At 38.7% G+C, this 22,057-nt stretch overlaps 1 protein-coding gene across 7 annotated transcripts in view; it reads left to right on the forward strand.

Annotated features, from left to right (window-relative positions):
* CRPPA (CDP-L-ribitol pyrophosphorylase A) overlaps positions 1–8,652 on the forward strand; it is a 147,558-nt gene extending 138,906 nt beyond the window's left edge. For 5 of the 7 annotated variants that reach the window (XR_011806990.1, XR_011806992.1, XR_011806995.1 and 2 more), the window contains one exon: positions 106–8,652. The gene's annotated coding sequence lies outside the window, so the exon portion shown is untranslated. The remainder of the gene's footprint in view (positions 1–105) is intronic. The other 2 variants (XR_011806993.1, XR_011806996.1) reach the window with 2 other exon arrangements.
* Positions 8,653–22,057: the final 13,405 nt, after the last annotated feature.

Raw genomic sequence — 22,057 nt, forward strand, 5'->3', positions numbered from 1 at the left:
TCATGTTAATAGCAAGGGAGAGAGCCAGCAAGGATTTCTGACACATATTTGTTCGAAACTAAAAACTAAAGTACTTTTTTTTTTTTTTTTTTTTTTTTTTTTTAGCAGAAGATGTGGGCTCTTCCCAAGTGGGTGCAGAGTACTGTTGTGGATGGCCGATGTTGTGGTAATGTTGTGGAAGCTGCACCTGGTGCATGATTTTGGGAAAACAATGACCAGCCCCTCCACTGCCAGGGCCAACCAGAGAATGAGGCCGGCCCCAACAGTGGAAGAGCTTCCTGCAATTGCTATCTGTCTGATACCAAATGTGTGGGCATTCATGAACAGACGTGCATTCAGAATTTCATCTGCACGCACATTCATCTATGGCTGCTGTGTTTAAGCAAGTGAGGTATGCACAGAGCCAGTTGGTGTTATTCTCAGTAGTCAACAACTTCTTAATTTTATTGTGCTGATTGCTGCACTGGCTTGCCTCTTGTTTTAAGCCCTAGTATTAGCAGTGTGGGTAACAAGTTCTACAGCCTAATCCAGAGAAGATTCATAACTTACAACAAAGTGACTGGACTCTTTTGGTAATGCTAAAGTTGTTTAAAGACCAATGACATATAATATATGTAAATATTATTTAGATAATGGATTTTTTTTGATACTGCATCCAGTTTAAGTGCTGTCTGTTATCACTGCAACATACACAGAAAATATTCTGGCTTGCTGTGTTCTTGTTCTATCATATTAGATTGAATACAAATGCTGATAAATGAAAAAGACTCATTTCTCCACCCATTTGTGTGAACACATTACACTTTTCAGAGAGGCTTTTTTTTTTTTTTTTTTCAGATTTCACACATTTTACCCAGACAGTCAGCTCTTTCCAATTATTCTGACCTTTCTGAGACATAGAGATGAAATTTTCCATTAGTTATTGTTAGCATTCGCTTAAACAAGTACATCATAAAACATTTAATTATCGTGGCTCATGCAAAACACTTTGCATGCAAAGGTCCCCAGATACTTTATAAACATTCATTAAAGGTGACAGCAAGCAATGTATTGTAGCTAGGGAGAGCTGTTCCCGTTCTGCAGATATGTCATCTCTTAGTTTCCATTTATCCACAGTCTTGACAGGGAGTTAACACAATTACACCTCTCCTGCAGGACAGAATCACACACTCAAGAACTGCTACTGCCTCTGCCCCCACTTTTCCTTCCTTACAGCTTGTACCTGTGAGCCCCCTGTCCATGAGCCCTGTCCAAGTAATGTTTGTATCCATCAGTAGCTCATTGGCTACTTTATAGGGAAGACTATGGCAGTCCAGCTGGTTTAAGGATTTGTCTAGGTATAGTGCTAGGAAAAAAAAAAATCATGACTAAGTTTGGATCCCAGGTACTCCAACTAAAATCCAGCATTAAGAATCAGAAAGTAACTCCAGATTTAACTGATAAAGCAGTGCATGGTATGCCTGTATCTTTGTATTTACTATTCATAGGAAAGAGAAAACAACTGCTGAAACTGCAGCTTCTTCTAGTACTTCAGTTGCTGGCAGTCCAGTGAAGCTCCCCTGAGTTGGGCAGGTTTGACCACCTGGTTTCAAATAAAAAAGCCTCTTTCATGGAGTGTCACTGGTTTCCACACTAGCATGAGGACATATTGAAAATGACTGAGGAATCTCAGCACTTTGGGTGAAGGGATGAAAAGGCTATTGCTTGAATTAATGATTGCATGAACAAGAGAAACAAATGGATGCAAAAAGAAGACATATCTAGATAACCCCAAACTAACAGTAACGTAGGGTGGTTCAACCATACTGTTCAAGGTATTGTTTTCTGGAGATAGTAAAAGATATCCTCCAAATGACTTGGCTTCCTGCATATTGTACTGGGACTGCATTTATAAGCCCTACCTTCTTCAAATCTTATTAATTCATGTGCAATGCTATATGACATGACTCTGTTAGTTTGATTCTTCTACTAGACCAGTTTCTACTATATGTGATCCCTCTGCAACATATTCCTTTGGGTGGTATAGAAGGAAAAGGAGCAGAAAACTAAAAATATACTTGAACAAACAGCTGGCTCCACAACCTTGAAAAGCCTGGAAAGAGTACTCATGGGGAGGTAACTTAGAAGGACATTGATGTGGTGAATAACTGTGGTTTTTCTCCTCAGGAAAAGAGGGTCAATCCACTCCTTGTAAATGTACAAAATCATTTGAAAGAAGTATTGATTCATACACCAGTTTCTCCTCCCCTTTGAAGTAAACCTAACACCCTGAACTTTGGTCAGTTTTTCAAGTACAAAAGGATAGCAAGAGCAGAATTTTTGACCAGTAGTGTAAGATACTTTATAAGATTTCTCCTGAGGGGTGGAGACCAAGAAACTATATAACTCACTAGCAGCTGGTAGACATATTGCACTTTTGTCTTCTGAAATAGAAAATGATTGAAGTCACACATACAACCTATGGCAAGTTTCAAGTAGGTTAGTATAAGAAAAGCAAAATATTTTAAGATGAAGGCTTATGGTTTGTTTTTATTGACTTACCATGCTCTAGGGGTTCACATTACTCTAGAGATCTGAGCACATTTCAGGGAGGAAAATTAACAGTAGATTTTGGGGTACTTATCAATGAGGGAGAGAACAGAAAACCCACTGGCAGTACTTATACTTCTCAGATGGTAAAAGTCTTTAACACTACTGGTCAGCTACTGCCATTTCCCATTTGTGTCTCAGCCTCATCTGTGTGTCCTGCTGGCCAAATTCCCTGCTGCTACATCTTTACGTCTGCAAAGTTCCTTTTCATAAGCAGGACATCATCAGCTGCAAATCCATCCTCTCTGGATCCATTTTTTCATAAGTTTTAGGTGTGCTTTTCCCATTCTAGTAATCTTTCCTACCCCTGATTATGTTTTTCTGATCTTCTTTGTGTTGAACAGCTCATTGGCCCCAGTTTCCAGATGAGATCAGAAACATCTAGAACCTCTCTTCTATTTTCTAGAGAAATGCTGTTTCCTAGAGAAATGCCTTATTCACCCTTCTTGGCTCTATAAAATCAGGGGCAAAACTTTTCTTCAATTTTTTATTTTATTTTATATAATTCTCTTCTGCCTGGTACAGCTTACTTAAGTAAACTTACCTGAGCCTCTGGGCTGTTTTACTGTTGCCACAAGTATATTTGGATCGTTAAGTGAAAGTATGGATGCATTAATAGGTGTTGTTTTAATTTAAATGTATAGATTGCATATAGACTGCATAGTATGAAATCTATATGTATATATAATGTAAGTTGTGTGGATATAAATATACACATTTATGTGTATTTGTTTGCATTTTAATATCTATATTATACGACTAGGAGAAACACGTGTAAACAATATGCAGTTTGGAGAATGAGAACAAAACCTATCAACATTTAAGATGTTAACGTTTAAAACCAGACTTCAGGTGAGTAATAAAAGAGGCACCTTCATCAGACGTGTTCACAAATACAATGATAACCTAAGTCTGATTAAGCCAGATGTCAAACATGAAAGAGCAGGCAGCAAGGTTCAGGAGGCTGAGAACAAACATGAAGAGACAAGGATCTGAAAGGCCATGAAGAGTGAACTGTCTTGAAAATGAGACAGTTAAACCCGAGTTACGCTGAATAAGCTCCAGTTTCTTATTTTAATGCTTTGGGGGTAGACCAGAACAGAATGTTTACTCTCTAGTCTTGGCAGGCTGTTATCTTTCACCTAATGACAACTTGCTGAGGCAATTAAAGACTGTATTGACAACACTGAACAAAGTCAGCAAACATTTTTTTCCCCCAGTAGTAGTATTTTTTCTCCTAACCCATAATGCCATCATAGCATTTGTGGAGGGAGGAGGTATGTGGTATGACACAATACTGTAGTATTGAATCCTTTTCTTAAGCTTGGTGAAATCTAGAAAGCCACATCCTAGGTAGAGTAGAAGATAGCTGTCATGGCTTATTACATAACTCTGAAGAACTCTGCTTTTGTACCACTGTGTTTGCTAAAACAGCCCATTTATCATGAAGGACACTATGCTCTCCACTGTCTCTTCCTTTATATTCCTTTATATCTCTGTCCCTTTCTTTATGTGACCCTATAAAATAGCTAAGATTTGATCTACTCTTAAATGTGTTATAGGAGAAATAAAAAGTATAGAATAGTTCAATTTGTTGAAGCTCTTTTTGCTTCGTTAGAGGCATTTTCATGTACCCCTCTCTGTAGGGGACCCAATCCAAAGAAATGCACCTGAACCAGCAGGAAAAATCTTCAAGTCTTCAAAGGACAGCAGGTCAGTTCCCAAAGTAGGTGTGATGATCAGCCTCAGATTCAGTCTTCTGTATAGGCAAGCAGTCACTGTTTTTTGGTTCTTTTGTGTTGAGGTGAAAGAAAGTATTGTCGTGCAGGAAAAAGTGCCTTGCTCAGCTGATAAGAAAAGTCTCAAAGAAGGAATTTACTCTGTTCAAACCAACCCTGTATTTCTCATGTACATTTCCAAACACCGAAACAATACTTTGCCCCTGCCCTTCAAAACAGACAGTACTGCAGATCCCTGATAGCACAGGTGGTGTAAGCTGGTCTGCCCAGCCTGGCTGCAGTGAGAGCTGTGTCACTGCCACATGATGCCATGGTCACTAGTAGGGTGCTACACTGCAGAGAGATGTGAGCTCATGAGGAACAGAGGAGAAGGCTAAGCAATGGTTGGGGCCCAGAAAAGCAAGAAGAGAAACAGAAAACACTAAAAACCTTGAAATGAATGTAACCAAGCTTCAGAATGGGTTCAGTTCAATCATTAGCTTCTGAGAGTTATCTAATTCATCACCTGAATGGCTTCACCTACTTACTAACCTGTCACAGTGATGTAGATAATGACTGAAAATATTTTATTGACTGTTGTTCTGTCCTGTTTTAACTATCTATTTACAAGGTCGTCTTTTTGTGCACAGTGATTTATCAAGATAGGATCAGTATTTGAAACCAGAGGAAAGGTTCAGATTGTTGTTTTGCAAGAATGGTCTCCTTAGACGGATCCTCTCTTATTCTGAACCTAATCTACATTGTGGCTAAAGACATTTAATCCAGATCCTTAGCCATCTCCAGCACCAAAATTGAAAAACCTTCACTCAGTTATAGGATTTCAGGTTCTTTATATTAGCATTAATTAATCACAGTAAGTAGTTCATAAACAGCTCTGTTTATTGCTTTCTTTTCTACCCTATGTTTTTTTCCACTAATTTGCAACAGAAATTATCTAATGGAATGGTCTGTCAGAAACTGTTCATGGAAGAAAGTTAGTTCAGTGATCCCAAAATGCTGACCACAGAACTTTGCACTTCTCAAACCCCAAGCAGTGGAAAGTCAAGGTAGCCAGGGAACGGGTCTAGAAGTCTCTGGAGGGAGCCACTGGCTTTGCAGGTTTGGGCATCAGGGCTTACTCCCAGCTGGCTGAAAGCCCTTGAGTCCTGGCCCTTTGCACCTGGCACCCCCGGGGCTCGTGCTTGGAGCCTGGAAGCACTGGGCTCAGACAAAGTCATCCCTGGGACTGGAAGCTGGATGTTTCAGGGATTTCTGCCAGATTGCAGCTTCATGTGGGGAAGCCCAGAAAATACCCGTTAAACAAGAGACTTTCCTTAGAATACCTGGTCTGAGACCTAAATGAGCCAGCACAGCTGTTAGTGAAACTGATATTTTTCTCAGTTTTCATAGTTGCTAAAATAGCAGCTACAGGAGCCAAAGAACAGTCATTTCTTTAAGATACACCCTATGTCTTTTTTTCTAAAGCAATTTTTTTTTTTAATGTCTGGCTCAAGATAAATTTGAAAAATAATAATAATTCATTTGTATTTGAGCTAAATCCAAGTTCTTGAAAAGTCATGCAAAGGCAGAATCCTGTCTTTTGGCCATTTCTTTGTTGGGTGGTAAGCAATAATCAAATTAATGATTTCAAATTTCTTAAAAATTGTCTTGAAGCCAGTACAATTACAAGCAGATGGATAAACAGGAACAATGGGAGCTTACAATATAACCAACAGCAGTAGCTATTTTAAAACACCTCTGGAAAAAAAAAAAAAAAGAGAGAGAGAAAATAAAAAATAATAATAAAAACAAAATAAAACAAAACAAAATACTTTTAGGGTGGTTTCACAGGGGTAGAGTGATTGCATTAGCAAGAAGCAGTGAGACCCACCCTATCACTAACACCACTGCAAGGGCTCAGTCATCCAACAGCTTCCAGGGCAGTCACAGAAACAAAACCCTGTCAAGAGGTAGCTGCAGAAATAAGTCCTGAAAATAACTCCAGAGTTTTTTAACTTGGGCTTGTTTACAAAGAAAATGGTCTCCCCGGGCAGAAAAAACCTTCTACCTCAAAAAGTGGTAGACTCGGCCCTTGCTTAAAATAACGTCTCTCTGGCAGTAGCTGTCCAGGACTATGGATGGGCAGCTGAGACATTCTCAGAATGTTCCCAGGAACCAAGGCCAACAGGCAAAGAGCAGTCAGCTCAGCTCCAGTAAACACTCTTAACCTTCAAAATTAGTGGCTGCTTGCAAATTGCCTATTGGGAACAGTTCTGGAAATCCCCTGTTCTGATTTGTGCCTGGGAGTGGTTTGGGGGTAGTTGACAACAGCCCTGGGGGTGCTAGGGACTTGCCTGACTGTTTAACACCATAGATGATCACAATCCAGTGCCCAGAAATGTTCCCAGGCCCTGTCTAATTCAACAGGATAGATGTATACTGAGAAGAAAATGAAATATTTTGTTTGTTGAGCATGGAACTGTCATGTTTCCTGCTTTGCAGGACATCCATAACAAGGATGGATGTAACCAGCATGATAATGTTTGCTTGTCTGGTTGCAGACCTAACTGCTAAACATGCAGAGGGATCCTTGTAGCAGCACTGACAGTACTTCAGAAAGCCAACTTATTTGTAGGATAGCTGCAGTATTGTGCTGTTGCAACCTTAATTTTGCCAACATGAGGAAAGAACCAAATTCATCTGCAGCAGACTCTTTAATGTGACCTATGGACCATATGAGTTGGGTTTCATTGGTGATAATGGCCCAAACTGGGAAGCATCTGTTAATTTCTCCTCTAACTTTGTACATCTGTTATGTACAAAGTGTGATTTGATTTTTGGAAGCTGGATTTCCTTGCACAGATACTATGAGGCTCACCTCAATCTCATTCATACGATTTACTATAAAATCCTTGATTAATGCACCAAGGGCCGAATCTGAAGAGGGAAAATCTGTCCAGAGTGCTGCTGGTTTACACAAGCTGAAAACAAAGAAATTAGGCGATATGTAAAAAGTCAAAGCCTCAGACAGCTATTTTAAAGATTAGCTGTTAGCTTCAGCAACAAAAAGTACAATCACCTCCACAGCCCTCTAGTGTAATTTTGTCTGGGTAGGTGAAAGGGAACGAGAACACAATTGTTTCACCTCTCCTGATTCTTAATGATCCTGCCTTCCCCCAGCCGACCTACACAGAGACATTTACAGCCATCAAACATATAGATTGCCAGACCTAGGTGTGTTGGACTGCGCCTCCAGGGATCCTAACCAGATGGTATTTTAGGAGAGGACACAGTTCATTTCAGAGCAATCCGAATGAGCAGCTTTCTTTTCTTTATTACACCATTGCATTTGGCGGCAATCCACCAGAGGCAGATTCTCTGCTCTCTAAGGAATGATCTGCCCACTCTGTCCATTTAACAGGACGTTCAGCTTGGAAAATCCAGTTGCTGATCACACATGTGGAGCAGATGTGCGAGCATGCGTAGCAAAATAAAAAATAAAAAATCCCAGCAGTGTACTGGGAGAAATGTAGCGTAACTACTGAAAAACAGTGACACGAAAGCTCTGATTCTGAAACAGTGGTTATTGTTGTTGTAAGGAGGATTTTTCTTATTACTCTTATGGAGAAGAAAAAAAAGAAAAAAGTGTAATAAATCCTTTATTATTTTTCTATTTGGAGGTCAGGGAGGATTATTCATGTTATACTAATGTGGCTTCTTTGTTCATTTTCACAGACTTCTCCTTACAAAGATATGATTCTAACTATTTTGACCAGACTGTCTTGGGGCCCTACCTCTCAGAAACTTAGTGCTGGAAAACTTCCACTGGAAAAAAAAGGAAAGGAAAGGAAAGGAAAGGAAAGGAAAGGAAAGGAAAGGAAAGAAAAGAAAAGAAAAGAAAAGAAAAGAAAAGAAAAGAAAAGAAAAGAAAAGAAAAGAAAAGAAAAGAAAAGAAAAGAAAAGAAAAGAAAAGAAAAGAAAAGAAAAGAAAAGAAAAGAAAAAGAAATCCAAAAAAACCACACCCCTTTAAAAGAGAGGATATCAGAAGTATACATCTTTTATCCATGCCCCACACGCTTGCATGTAAAGGGAGAGCACCAGCTGTTTTTCTCATGGTGAATAAGGGTTACTTGGGGAAAACTGACTTCCTGTTTTTACATGGACAGCTACATTGTTGCATAGCCAGTTAATTTTGGTTAGGTCAATAGAGCAAGTTTAATTATTGGAACTTTCCTTATTCACTCAAGTTTCATACTGTACAGAAGAAAGAGGGATTACTAGGAAGTCCAAACTGTGTACAGAAGTTGAAAAGCTCATCTTTATTAATTACACGGTCCTTCTTAAACATACATTTTTTTTTTTTTTTTTTTTTCGGGGGGGGGAGGGGGAGAGGAGTTGGGATTTACTGAGTTTTGAACTGGTGACTAAATGTCTAAATGTATTTCACAGTTCAAAATGCAATGAATAAAAATCATATGGAGTTTTTCTTTCTTTCTTTCTTCTTTTTTTACATGTATTTTTTTTTTTTTCAAAGAATAAAAAGAATGAAAAATACATATTTAAGACACTGGAAGCTGCATAGCTACTCCTACAGATGTGGTGGGAAAGTGGTCTATTTTTTCCATGACAGCACAACTCAAAACAACAAAACTCTGAGCAGTTGCAAATACAGAGAACAATCTGGTTTTGTTACGGAGGGCACTATGAAAAACATACCTCTCGGGTTGTGACTTACAACCAGGACAACTGGTGATGGTGATACTAAATAGCAAATAATCACAGGTATTATCTGGTAAGAAACCAAGAACATTTCTTGCACTCTATGATGTTCATTTCTAATTTACTTTAACTAGAACACTTAGATTTTATTTTGTTATTTAATTCAGGGACTGGCTAAGCTCCTTCCGTCATTTCATATGGTGTTACAAGTTATGGCGAATTTCTAAATCTTGGTCTTGGTTAATGCATCAAAGGACATATGGGCTGATTTCCTTCAGTTTCCCATAATATACATGTAGCCAGCTGTATGTTATTACATAACTTTAGACTTAAAACAACCAGATCATCCTAGATACCATGATCTATTTCTGTGTTTTTGATACATTAATATTACAGTGGGAGAAATTCACCAGCACTGTTATAAGGAAAGTTAGTTGTTTCCTTTTTTTTTCTTCTTTTTCTTTTTCTTTTTTAATTCATATCCTTGTTCTTAATAAACATCCCAAAGAAAAATATTCAACAGCAGCAGGCAGTAATAAAGAGGCAGAAAATGGCAAAACCACAGTACTGAGGAAACCTATGTGAAAACACTGGTTGTGTCTTCCTGGTTACAGAAAACAAATAGAACTGTTCAAAGCACTTGCCAATAAGGGCCTGCCAAATAAAATATTGTTTTATGAAGTCAGGAAAAAACTAATTTTAAAGGTTATTGTAGGTTATTTGTGGTCACGTCTTGTGTTCATAAAACATGATGTCATCTTGAACCCTTCACTATTTTTATTTCAGTCCTATAGGTTTTTGTCTGAGACACGATCTCAGCAATTGTAGAAATTTAAAAGTTATTGGGAAATACTTGCAAGAGTCTGCTCTACAAATTGAATAGGAATAAAATAGAATAGATTCAAGCCAACAGAATGCAAGAACCCATCAATGCAGCTGTGTTTTAGGAGAGTTTATTTACCTAATCTAGTAATTTGGAATAATGAGATCACACCAGCAGCAGTAAATTTGAAACCAGAAGGTTGCAGAATCACATTTTGTACTTATTTTTGCTTAGAGTTTTCAGATGTTACTAACACCACAAAACTGCCCTTCGTAGCATGCAGTTCTCTACCCTGCCTCTACAATGCTGTAGGAATTCTTGTGGCCAGTAAGGCAAACATTTTATTTGCCGCCTTCTGTGTTTTTGGTGGAAAAAGCTTACTCACCTCATTGAGTGTGTCATTCCACCAACTAATCTAATGTATCTAGATGAGCTGCAACCCAAAAGAGAATAAAAATATTAAGGAGAAGGCAATAAGGCGTTAAAGTCTTTTCCTGGCCACCATTAAAACTTTTGCCTCATTTCTTTCTTTCTTTTCTTCTATCTAACATTCACTGGCCTGTCATAACGCCAGATGGAGATGGAGTACATGGGATTTTACTGTTTTTATTTTTTTTTCAGAATCGGGGCTTTCTATAAATGGTTTCTCCCATCTGAAGCTATCTAATTAACAGCTGACTCAGACCTGAATACTTCCTTGAATGCTGTGGCTACTTTAGGGATTTTTCCTTTTTAGCCACTGATGGCCTCTTCTCTGGTGCTTTCACTCTTAAAACAGCTTGTCAGAGCAAAGAAATGCTTATGACATCTTCCCATGTGCCCCTCTAGGCTTATGTGCCTACTAATTTCTTCATTAGAATAAGAATATAGTTCTATTTCTCCTTCTCTTTGTTCGAGTTGGGCTTTGTTTTATGATCATGGGAAATGACATGAACAAAGTCTTAAAATATGAGACTTTAGGGTTGCAGATAAGTTATTCCTTTTCTTCCTGTGGCTGCCTTTAAAGCCCATGACAGTGTGTTGTCCAAATGATGGCTGAAGCACCCTGCACGTGGAAGGAGCTGTGTGCTGGGGCATAGTTCCTTGTGGCTTTCAGGGATACATTGATGTGCATGGTGGGCACTACAATGTTCCTGTGTGATACCACAGCAGGTTTCCACCAGTCTTCAGCAGTGCAGCTTTTGGCCTTATGATTCTCACTAATTTTGTCAATTTTTATTTATTATTTAATTATTTACAGAAGAGTGCCTGTCCTTACATTTGAAGGCAACTCTTTCTCCGTCTTGGTGGCAGTGAGAGAAGATAAGGGATGACAGCCTGGACTACTCACCAAAGAGAGCAGAATTCCTACTGCCATAGGAGGGAGAATTGAAGGCAGTTTTAGACAACTACTGCACCGTCCCTAGCCCAGGCTGATGCAAGCATCAAGGATTTTTACAGAATTTACATAGCCCAGAGGCCTTGTGTGCTCTGTTGATGACAGCGTTGCTCAACATGTCTGAAATGCATGTGGTTTGGCTCTGTGGCCCCCCGCCTCCACTGGGGGCCTATTTAATGCCTGGGGTCGCTGGTGACTTTTAGAGGGACAGCCAAAAACCTTCTTTGCAGTTGCTGGAGGAAATCCTCCTTCAGTTGCATCTGGAGCTTTCAGAGGCTCTTTTCACAGCTTAGGCCCTTGCTTTGCATAAAAGAGCTGCAGTCACAGGACAAATCTCACCTAATATATCTTACCTGCAAATGGCATTTTTTCTCCCAGATCAGTTTCTAATACCCTGCTTATGCTTGTTTTTCTGTTTTGCTGCCAGTTGGCATTGCTGATACTATTTCCTTGCTGTACTATCATACTCATGGAATGAATCTCAAGAGCATAGTTTCTATTAATGGCTTATCGTTTGTACTTTCTGGGTAAGCTTTTCCCTCTAACTATGGCTGAGTCAGACCTCTATTCCCACTATCAATTTCATTCCATCCAGGTGTCTCCTACCTCCCAGCTTGTAAATATTTTTCTTTAGAATAAATGGTGTGGAATTCATGTTTGGGAAATTAAGAAAGGCTTTCAGACTATTTGGGCTGGTACTCAAAGATTCTTCTGTTCCTGTGGTTAATCAATAATATTCAAGTGTGAAAGAGTGAAACACACTTAGGCAGTGGTTAACATTTGTCATGAAACAAACATTATTTTCTGGTGGTGAAATTGCTTACTTTGCTAGATTCCCCAAAATAACAGTATCCAAAATAGGGCAAAAATGTGGCATGCAGAGACACTGTATTTATGTGTTTTTTACAAGAAGCTTGAAGGGTCTGTAGTTACTGTTTGGCTTCATCATCTGAACTTTTTGATCTGTATCTTATAACACTCCAACCTGTCATATGTAAAGTACAGTTCCTAAAGACAACAATAATATAACCCAGTCCTGGATTCAGCTACTCTTCAGTATTCTCCTCCTTACGCTGTCCCCAAAAGAAATTCTAAATAGATTTGCATTTTTTTTTTCCCTGTCTGCCTGCTTATAAGCTAAAAGAGGTGTTCTGTCCTGTTTTTAAAACAGGAAAAATAAATCAGTTGTCAGAGATCCCAGGGTTGCACAAAGTTACACTGTGTGCATAAGGTAGGAACAAGATGGGGAAGGGAAATGGTTCAACTGTATACATCATCTCTCTGTTGTGACTGGAAGCATATACTGTATAATACTAGAAGGAAAGGGAGCTATAGGTCTTCCATTTTAATGTACATTCACGTCATAGTTAATAATAATAAATAACATTGTTTATCATATGAAATTACCAATCACTGTTGCGGTGTGCCTCAGAAGGTCTGCTCTTGATTCCTGTGATGGGCACAAGAATCCAATGCTGCAGAGTTCAAAGAGAAAACCTGTCATAGACCAGGACACTAGGCCAGCCACTTCTGAGCTGAATTATGAGAACCCGTCTTTCTATATACTTACCTTTTGGGGCCCGCAGGAACTCCAGAAGGTATAGTATATAGCAAATATTTGTTGACTAGAGAGCTAGTAATACTCACTGCCTTTCTTTAGAGAAAGTATAAATTCTTTGTAGAAAGCTCCAAGTTTGATCCTGCTAGGGACTGGCCTCCCCGACCCCAGCCCATGGGAATTTTTCAGGATGAGTGCTATTACCAAGTTCACCTACACTTAAGTCTGTTGGTGTATGTCTCATGAACTATAACGGACTTTATTCCTCACCCCACTGTATTCTGTGAGAAAAAGAATAATCCTCCTTACTTTTCACATGGCAATATGCAGCAGCAGGGAACAAGGTAACTTGTCCAAAGTCAAAAATGGGTCCCCAGTCCTATTTACTGTCCAGGGCAAGCACTTTCTCTTCCCCTTGTGGTCTGCTGCAGAAAGTAATTCTCACCAACTTGCAAGGCTGATCTCGGTGGTCAGTTAAGGATGTAGGTACCAATGTCAGAAGCTGAAATCTTGCTGCCAGAGGCACATGCTGCATGGCTTAAAAAAAGTTGTATGGAGCAGCTGGCTGAACCTCAGCTGCCTGCTGAAAATGTTAGGAATGAGAACCCTCCCAGAGTTCTTAAATGTCAAGATTGTTCCCATGACTGCCTGTCAAAGTTGACAGCATCTCAGACTGGTGAAACTATGCATTTTTCTTCCACAACTGCATCAGTAATTGTGTGGTAGCATCAGCCCTCTGAATACTCGGAGAGTAATTTGAATCAAAACAAAACAACTGGAATGCTGAAGAATGTAACTGAATATTTTTTGAGAAAGCTGAATATTTCTGGAAGTAAATTGTATCGGGGGAAGCCCCCAACACTCCATTCTGAAGGGAAGCATCAAATGGAAAAGATCATAGAATCATAGAATCATAGAATATCCTGAGTTGGAAGGGACCCTTAAGGATCATCAAGTCCAACTCTTGACACCGCACAGGTCTACCCAAAAGTTCAGACCATGTGACTAAGTGCACAGTCCAATCTCTTCTTAAATTCAGACAGGCTTGGTGCAGTGACCACTTCCCTGGGGAGCCTGTTCCAGTGTGCAACCACCCTCTCTGTGAAGAACCCCCTCCTGATGTCAAGCCTAAATTTCCCCTGCCTCAGCTTAACCCCGTTCCCGCGGGTCCTGTCACTGGTGTTAATGGAGTAAAGGTCTCCTGCCTCTCGACACCCCCTTACGAGGAAGTTGTAGACTGCGATGAGGTCTCCCCTCAGCCTCCTCTTCTCCAGGCTGAACAGGCCCAGTGCCCTCAGCTGTTCCTCGTACGTCTTCCCCTCCAGGCCTTTCACCATCTTCGTAGCCCTCCTCTGGACACTCTCCAACAGTTTAATGTCCTTTTTATACTGTGGTGCCCAGAACTGCACACAGTACTCGAGGTGAGGCCGCACCAGCGCAGAGTAGAGCAGGACAATCACCTCCCTCGACCTACTAGCGATGCCGTGCTTGATGCACCCCAGGACACGGTTGGCCCTCCTGGCTGCCAGGGCACACTGCTGGCTCATATTCAACTTGCTGTCTACCACGACCCCCAGATCCCTCTCTTCTAGGCTGCTCTCCAGCGTCTCATCGCCCAGACTGTACGTGCAGTCAGGGTTTCCCCGTCCCAGGTGCAGGACCCGGAAGATGACAGAAAAGTACTGATGGCAGCTTCCTCTGGATGAGTTGGGCTAATTTTCCACAGATCCTGACGGGCAGTCTTGAATAGCTTCTTCCCCAGAATACAGGTTGGTGAGTAGGACTCTGGGAGATGGAAACACAACAGAAAGCTTTGCTGGCAGCTCTAGTCAGTGAGACAGAGCCGCTGAGGGACATAAAACTAGGACATACTCACAAATGCATGGGACTTGCTCTGGATCAGAGTATGGCAGTATAGCAGAATATCTCGTAGTTCACAAGCACACCGGCCACCCCACAAACCACAGTCTGTCTGTGCACTGCAGTTATGTAGCACCCTTACTATTATGCTATTCTGTGTGAAATATTCTTAAGAAAAGTGCTCCTTGGAAAGGAAGAAATATCATATGGAGTCAGAATATGGAGTCAGTCCCTCATATGGAGGGACTGACACACTTTCTCCAGGGAGCACCAGCTAGACCTGTGAATTTGGCTTCAGGACTTGTTAACCCCCCCTTCTAACTTCTGATCTGGGATATCTTGATGTATATGATAATATATACCAGGACACAGGACACCCTGGTAAAATCTTTTGCTTTGCCACTCTTTTTCTGAATAATTTGAAGGTAGGTACCTGTCTTGACTTTAATTTCCCACCTTTTTCTTACCTCACCAAAATGTCAGGAAGATTAAAAGCCATAGGAAATAGATTATATACATAAAGTGACCCCATCTGATGTTATTTCTAGTGTTCTAGCAGAGGCATTATTTCATCAGGAAGGCTGAGGATACTTTAGCCACCTTACATTTGGTGTGTAAGACTCTGAAGGACAGAAGTTTTCCATCTGTGTTCCTGTTACACTCACAGGAGACAAATGAGGATGTATGTTCACATCACAGGACTGGACACATTGGTGAGAGAATGATCTATCTTCACCGTGTGAAGTGCTACAAAGCAGCACAAAGCCCTGTACCTTTATATTCAAGAAAGGAGTTTGTCCAAGTCTGCCATAAACAACCATTTCACAATGATGTTGTGAGGGCTGATGTGTACAAATTGCTCTGAAGACAGAAATTTTATTGACAAATGTTATTATTACTAATGAGTAATAGATTCAAAATTACACAGCATTTATTATGAAAGCCTTAAGAAATTTTCTTAAGTAACCAAACAGGGACAAAGGCACCAAATGTAATTCAATTAATTTCATTTCAGTAACACAAAGAAAAGTTTAATTCAAGTATATGTGTGTGTCAGATCAGCAGCAGCCTTAAAATATTCAGCAATGTAAGGAATTCTGTCTCTGCTGTTTGACTAATGTAACCACTGATTTTTATACAGGTGTGTATATTATTGCATCTCTACATGCTTACTAACTATGTTGAAAGTTTTATTGATACACACTTTCCTTCCTTTACTGGGATTTGCATGTGTAGCAAAAAGTAAGAATAATTGGTATAGGGATATTCAACAATTTTGCCTCTTCATCACCATTTTTCTTTTCATATGTCCTACTTTAGAATTGTTCCATTACCTTAGTCTCACAAACACTTGGCATAATATAAGTTTCAACAGGCTTTAAGATAGTCTCAGTAAAATGCCTCAGGAAGTAAGACATTCAATTTACTTCCATGTATTGCATCTTTGTTTCTCAACACATGATGCTTGGTCTTAAGAAGACTTATTTGAAGATATATGTGTATATATATATGCATATGACATTATCGTTATTGCTTTGAAAGTAAATGGTGTTAATCTCTAGCAAGTAACATCCTATACAAGTAGTTTTGTAGGATTTCTGAATCTCCTTTGTTTCTCTTTAAGCTGACAGAAAGTCATGACACAAAGTAGGCAAATTAGGTTTGCCATATTTGTAATGCAAGAAATACCAGGGGATTTGTAGGATTTAAGAGAATATCTAGTAAGATATTCTCTAGTAAGATTCTAGTAAGAATCACATTTTTAAGTTGTCCAAAGTGTATCTGTTTTGTTCCATTTATTATATAGTCGTATATTTAGCCTGTGGACAGATGTTCAATTTGCAGACAGCTGTGTTAGTTTAAGATGTTACTATCCCCAGCTGTTTGTTACCAGCACATTATTGAAGGCTCTTGTCCTCATAGTTTTGTAAGACTTCAGTTGGAATTATTAGTCTAGCTGGCTCAAAGTTATTTGAGCTAGTTCAAATAATCAGCATTGGTTGTTGCTATTAACATGTGCTGGAGGACATGAAATATTGAGGTATCTTCTGATGGAGACCCAGGAGTGGCAGCTTCACAGTAGTGATCCCCAAGCCTTTTGTGAGCATCTTTGTCTGGCAGAGCTAAATCACCCCAGAAAGGCATCCATCCTCAGACTCCTACACGCTACTAATTAAAATCAGAATGTGGATAATCATCTCTATCATGGATCCTCAGAAGGGATCAGACCTTCGGTATATAGAAAACAATTCAGGTACCTAAACAAAAGCATCTAATGACATTTCAGCTATATAGGTTGTTGCAGTGTGGACATCTTTGGTATCTTAGGGATAAACAGTCAATAGACACCCATATTTAGTAAGCAAGCTCTTTCCCCTCAGTGTAGCTCTCAACAATAGAAAGTAACTTTTATGTTTGGGGAGCCACTAGAAAGTTTTATACAGCACAGTCTGAACCTTATGAGCTACGAATTCAAGGATTACTTTAATGATGCTTAAATCATTTGAAAATCTGTATTCTTTGTGAGAAAGATTCTTAAGAGGGAACATTATAAAAATAGTGTTTTCATAGACAAAATAAAATATTGAATTATTCAAATTTTCTCCTAGAGGAAGTGAAAACTCCTTCAGGATTCCTTGGTTAGAGTCCTGGAGATCTCTTTCTTATAATGTGATATTTGGGAACAGTTATGAAATGTCAATATTACTGTTTGTATCATTGTCATTTTACAGAAAAAAAAAAAAAAAGAAAAAAAAAAAGAAGAAATAAAAAAACACCACCAAAAAAAAAGCCTTTTTTTTTTTTTTTCTTGTTGTCTCCTGCTTAACTGGTTAAGTTATGTTCCTGAAATCAGTGTGAAACAGAAGGCCTAATCACAACAGAAGATTCTTGAGATTGTCATATAAATGCTAATGGCCCCTAAGTTACTGTTTTACACTTTTCTCATGAGAAATAGATCACTTTTTTCAGCAAAATTCTTTGCTTCTGGACAGAGCACTTGTTATCTTTACTCCTAAGTCTCTGGTCTGGATGTGTAATTGTGGAATCCTCTTGTTGCATTGGAGTAGTAGGAATACATGTAAAAAATGATGAAAGAAAGGGTGTATATTTTGTCTGTTTATTGACTGCTACTTTCTTTATACATGCTTTTGCTGCTTGAATAGAATTCAGAAAGCTGGGGAATAGAGCATTTCAGGTAAATGACTGAGTCTCAAGTAAGTGATTTCACATGCTGGTTGAAAAACTATCTTTATATTAGCCCTTCACTGTGCTAAACCTACAAATCATTCTTGTAAGACCTTTTATTTCTGTTTTTGACCTATCAATTCAAATTCAATGTATCTATTTTAGCTGCAATTTAAAACAAGTTGTCCCACAGTCTGATGAAGACTACTTACAGTGCCAGAAAAGGGCATGTGTCACAACAGCAGTCTGTACATGTACTTCACTGTAACTTATTTGACAGATGACCTTGATGTGAATCTCCACTGGGGGTTGAGGCTGCTTATGTCCATGTTTGGTTCAGGTTGTCTTGTTGCTATTTACTTCAACTAGGGCAAAGGTACATAAATTTTCTAATTTTTGTCTCAATGCTTCTCAGCATTATCCAAAAGGAACAATTTAGCTCATTAAGGAAGGAATCTGAGGCCAGAACTCTTGCTTACTGTGCATTCATTTTCAATATGTTTTACAAACACTCAACATCCAGGTACCTTAAGCTGTACTAAAGCAGAATGACAATGATAAGGTATATAGGGAATGAGGATGCTACTGTATATGGCTTATATCTGGCTGCCTCTCTAAAATACCATCAAGAAAAAAGTTGAATTAATATGCATACAATCTTTGCATCCCACATGTTTCTCACTTCAAAGTAGAACCATGAAATAATTACTCTAATAAATGATAGTTATATAGCCCACCACAGAGAAGTGGGCCAGCTCTTTAAGACATATGTTCCAGCATCCTCTTCTACTTTAGGCAGCACAGGACATTGAGGAATTGAATAATTAAATTCAGCAGAAACATGGAGGGGTACAAATGTGCTATTATGGGGTCACGGACTATGGCTGTGGATCAAGAAGAAGATAATTGAGTTTTCAACATTAAGCAACTGCAACTATTTCATATAAAGAACTATGCGTATTCTCCTTCCTTATTCCTGTCCCTGTTTCCTCCTTGGTTACAGACTGTCAGCACCTAAGTATAAGTGCAAAATAATTTTTGAGTATTTATATGTATACTGAAAACTATAGGACTTAAAGTTAATTTTAAAATGACTCAGCCAATAACTAAGACATTTTTATTTTGAGGGTATGAACAATATAAATAATAGAGAAAGGCAGCTCTTAATTCATTGTTTCATGTCATGAATGTTTTATCTTTTGTATACCTATAACACCTATAAACTGAAGCTTGAGGGCAGCCAAATTAACAATGGTTTTTCATTCAAAAGTAAGTTAAAGTCCTTTGGAGGAAAAAAAAATATTCTTTTCAATATGATAAGCTTTTTTGTTTGTTTTCTTGCTTTTAAAATAATAATAATAATAAATATGGTACTTAAACACTCAAGAAGCTTGAGTTACGTTTTTTTTTTTTTTTTTTCTTAAATTTTAAGTAAATTCTTATTCCTTGCAATCATTATTTATTTATATATATATTTTTTTTAAGATGCTATGTGGATGGTGTTACATACCATGATGACAATACTAGAAACACATTCAATGGCTGCTTAAAACTTCATCCAGACAGCAGCTGCAAATGACACATTTCACACTATTGCAAAAGGAATTTTGGAATCAGAGGGGGCTTCATAGAGGGCCACCAACTGGACTAAATGACCTCTTAAAAAACTGCCTTCAGAGCAAAAACCTGTAGCACTTTTTAAGGCTTTGTATGTTGTTGCTAAGGTTTTATTAGATGTAGAAATTCATGCAGTTTTCTTTGTTTCTTAGTGTTTACTCTGTTTCCATTTTGTTGCATACTTGTGGCATGACTCAACAGCTAGAAATAGCCGTATTCTTCTGGGCTTCTAATGCTCTAACATCTTGGCTCTCACAGCAAACGAACTTATTTAGCACCAAGTTGCCCTGCCTACAAAAAACCATTTCTGAATGTTTTGTGAGTTGGAGTTGCATTAATCTGAATGATAAACTCTCCTCAGCCTGGTTAGTGTTATACCTCATTCAATAGACAGTTTAATGGATGATCCACAGCAGTACATTACATTTTTTGAGCTCTGGGAATTACTCTGCACAGCCCAAGATTGGGGACTGAATTTGGTGGCTGAAATCCAAAAGCTTTTTCCTTTTTTTAAGTACCAAACATTGCCTCTTGCCAAATGGGATCATTTTCCCATCTGTTGAAGGGTTTTCTGCCCTTGGTAATGATATTCAGTTTCTCTGGCTCTTTTAGGCTCACACTAGTATAAAACAGAAGTAACAGAAGTTAGCACTGATGGCAGTAAGCAACTGAAGTCAAAAGCATCAGAGAATTAGACTTCTAGGTGTGAAGGACCAGGAGAAGGCCTGTTTGCATCTGGAGTGGCTTAATGTAAGTTCCATTGTCTCCGTCTCCTTTCAGGAAGTGATTTTTCATTTAAAGCAATTGGAAGATCTTTGGCTTTGATGCCTTCTTGACTAACATGCCAGCTGCCTTTGAAAACTTGGGAGAGGAATCTGCCATGATGGTAGCCTTTGAAAGCAGTGTTTATTTCATATCCCTAAGGACTTTTGAGTGAAAATCCCTAGTATTCAATGTAGAGTGTGCCAGGAACAGAGAATTTTATGTCCATTAATATTGCCTAGAGGCACTGCTGTGGCTTGATAGGCCTTGACCTTTCCAGAGTGACAATGTGAGTAAAAGGAGAACTGCCTGCAGACGGGCTGGGCTGGTGACAGCTGAGCTCAGCCAGACACAGCTAGTTGCTCTGGAGGTGGATCAGGATGGACACACCAGTGACATGATGGCATTTGTTGAGCTGCTGAGCTGAATGCGGAACTTGCCACAGTGCACTCTTGAGAAGAATACTTTGTCTTGAGTCCATGGAGTCTGAATTTTCACAAAGCTAGAATATAAATAAAAAATGGCAAATATGTATAAATACAGATACACCTAAATTTAATAGATATATGTTAGTATGTGAAATGTACTGGTCCCAAAGAAATTACTCCAGCAGTTATTCCCTGATAACTGAAAAGTGTATTAGAAATATTTGTGTGGATATTTTTGCCACAATACATTTCAGTACAGCTGTCATAACACTGTGATTTTACTTCCAAAAATACATTTAAAAAAATCCCCTTCATCAGGCAGTGAATGACTTAAAACCAGAAACGACGGTGCGTGGAGTAATATTTCAAAGGAGCATGATATAAAAAATGTTTGGTTATTACTAAGTTAATCAGCACTGTTCTGGAAAGTACCAAAAACTGCATATAACTGTTTCAAAATTCATGGGGATATTTTGAACATTTCCACTGGGTCAAAGCAAAAATAACCATACATCCTTTTTAGGTGATTATATTCAGGAGAGTGGTCTTGCTAGAGTGACTTAACACATCCATTATTGCAATTATAATTTAGCGGTAATTACTCTGTAGAATTCCAGTGTTCTATTATTTCAAATGAGAGCCCAAGAAGAAAGTCAGCTTACAACATCTCTAGGGCCTATGAACTAGGAATGAGTGCTTGTGATTTTATAATTTCCAGACTCGTTACATGTAGTTTTGGATAGGTTATACCCACATTATGTAGGGTAAAGGGCCATCTCTTTGCTGGTTAAAATGAAGAACTGTCATTGACATACCAGACCCAATACATCTAATTAGCATGTTAAATATGTTTGACCCGCACTGGTTAAGATAGATGACTTCCTTACACAAGTTATAAACAGTTGTAGGCATTATGCCAAAACTTAAAAGCAATTTGTGTTTTATGGAAATCTGTTTAAGCTTCCCTTTCAAATTAAAGGAAAAAACAACAATAACAACAACAAAAAAACAGCCAAGCAACCCTCTAATACAACGCATGTCTTCAGTATCAGAATATCAACCTTCTGCAATCAGTGTGTTAACAAATTCATTTTTGCAAACAGCATTCCTTCATAAAGCATGATGACTGTACTTAGAGATAAGGTCTAAACTTCTGTTTACAAAATTGCACAACAGCATAAAAGGCAAATACCCTTTAATTTCCCAATACTAGTTTATTTTCTGGTTTCTAGTTTTCAAATTTGGCCCTATATAGGAAGCAGGGAGACAAATATTAACCATCTAGAAAATGAAAGAAATAATGATTAATGCAAGTGGAGAAGAGCTAAAGCTCTCATGGATCAACGTGAGGACCAAAGCTGCTTGACATTAATGGAAAATTCCTAGTATAATTCAAAGGGCTTTCAGTTCTAACCAAT

Source organism: Anas platyrhynchos, chromosome 2 (genome assembly GCF_047663525.1).
Source record: "Anas platyrhynchos isolate ZD024472 breed Pekin duck chromosome 2, IASCAAS_PekinDuck_T2T, whole genome shotgun sequence".
In the NCBI taxonomy this organism is placed as follows: Eukaryota; Metazoa; Chordata; class Aves; order Anseriformes; family Anatidae; genus Anas; species Anas platyrhynchos.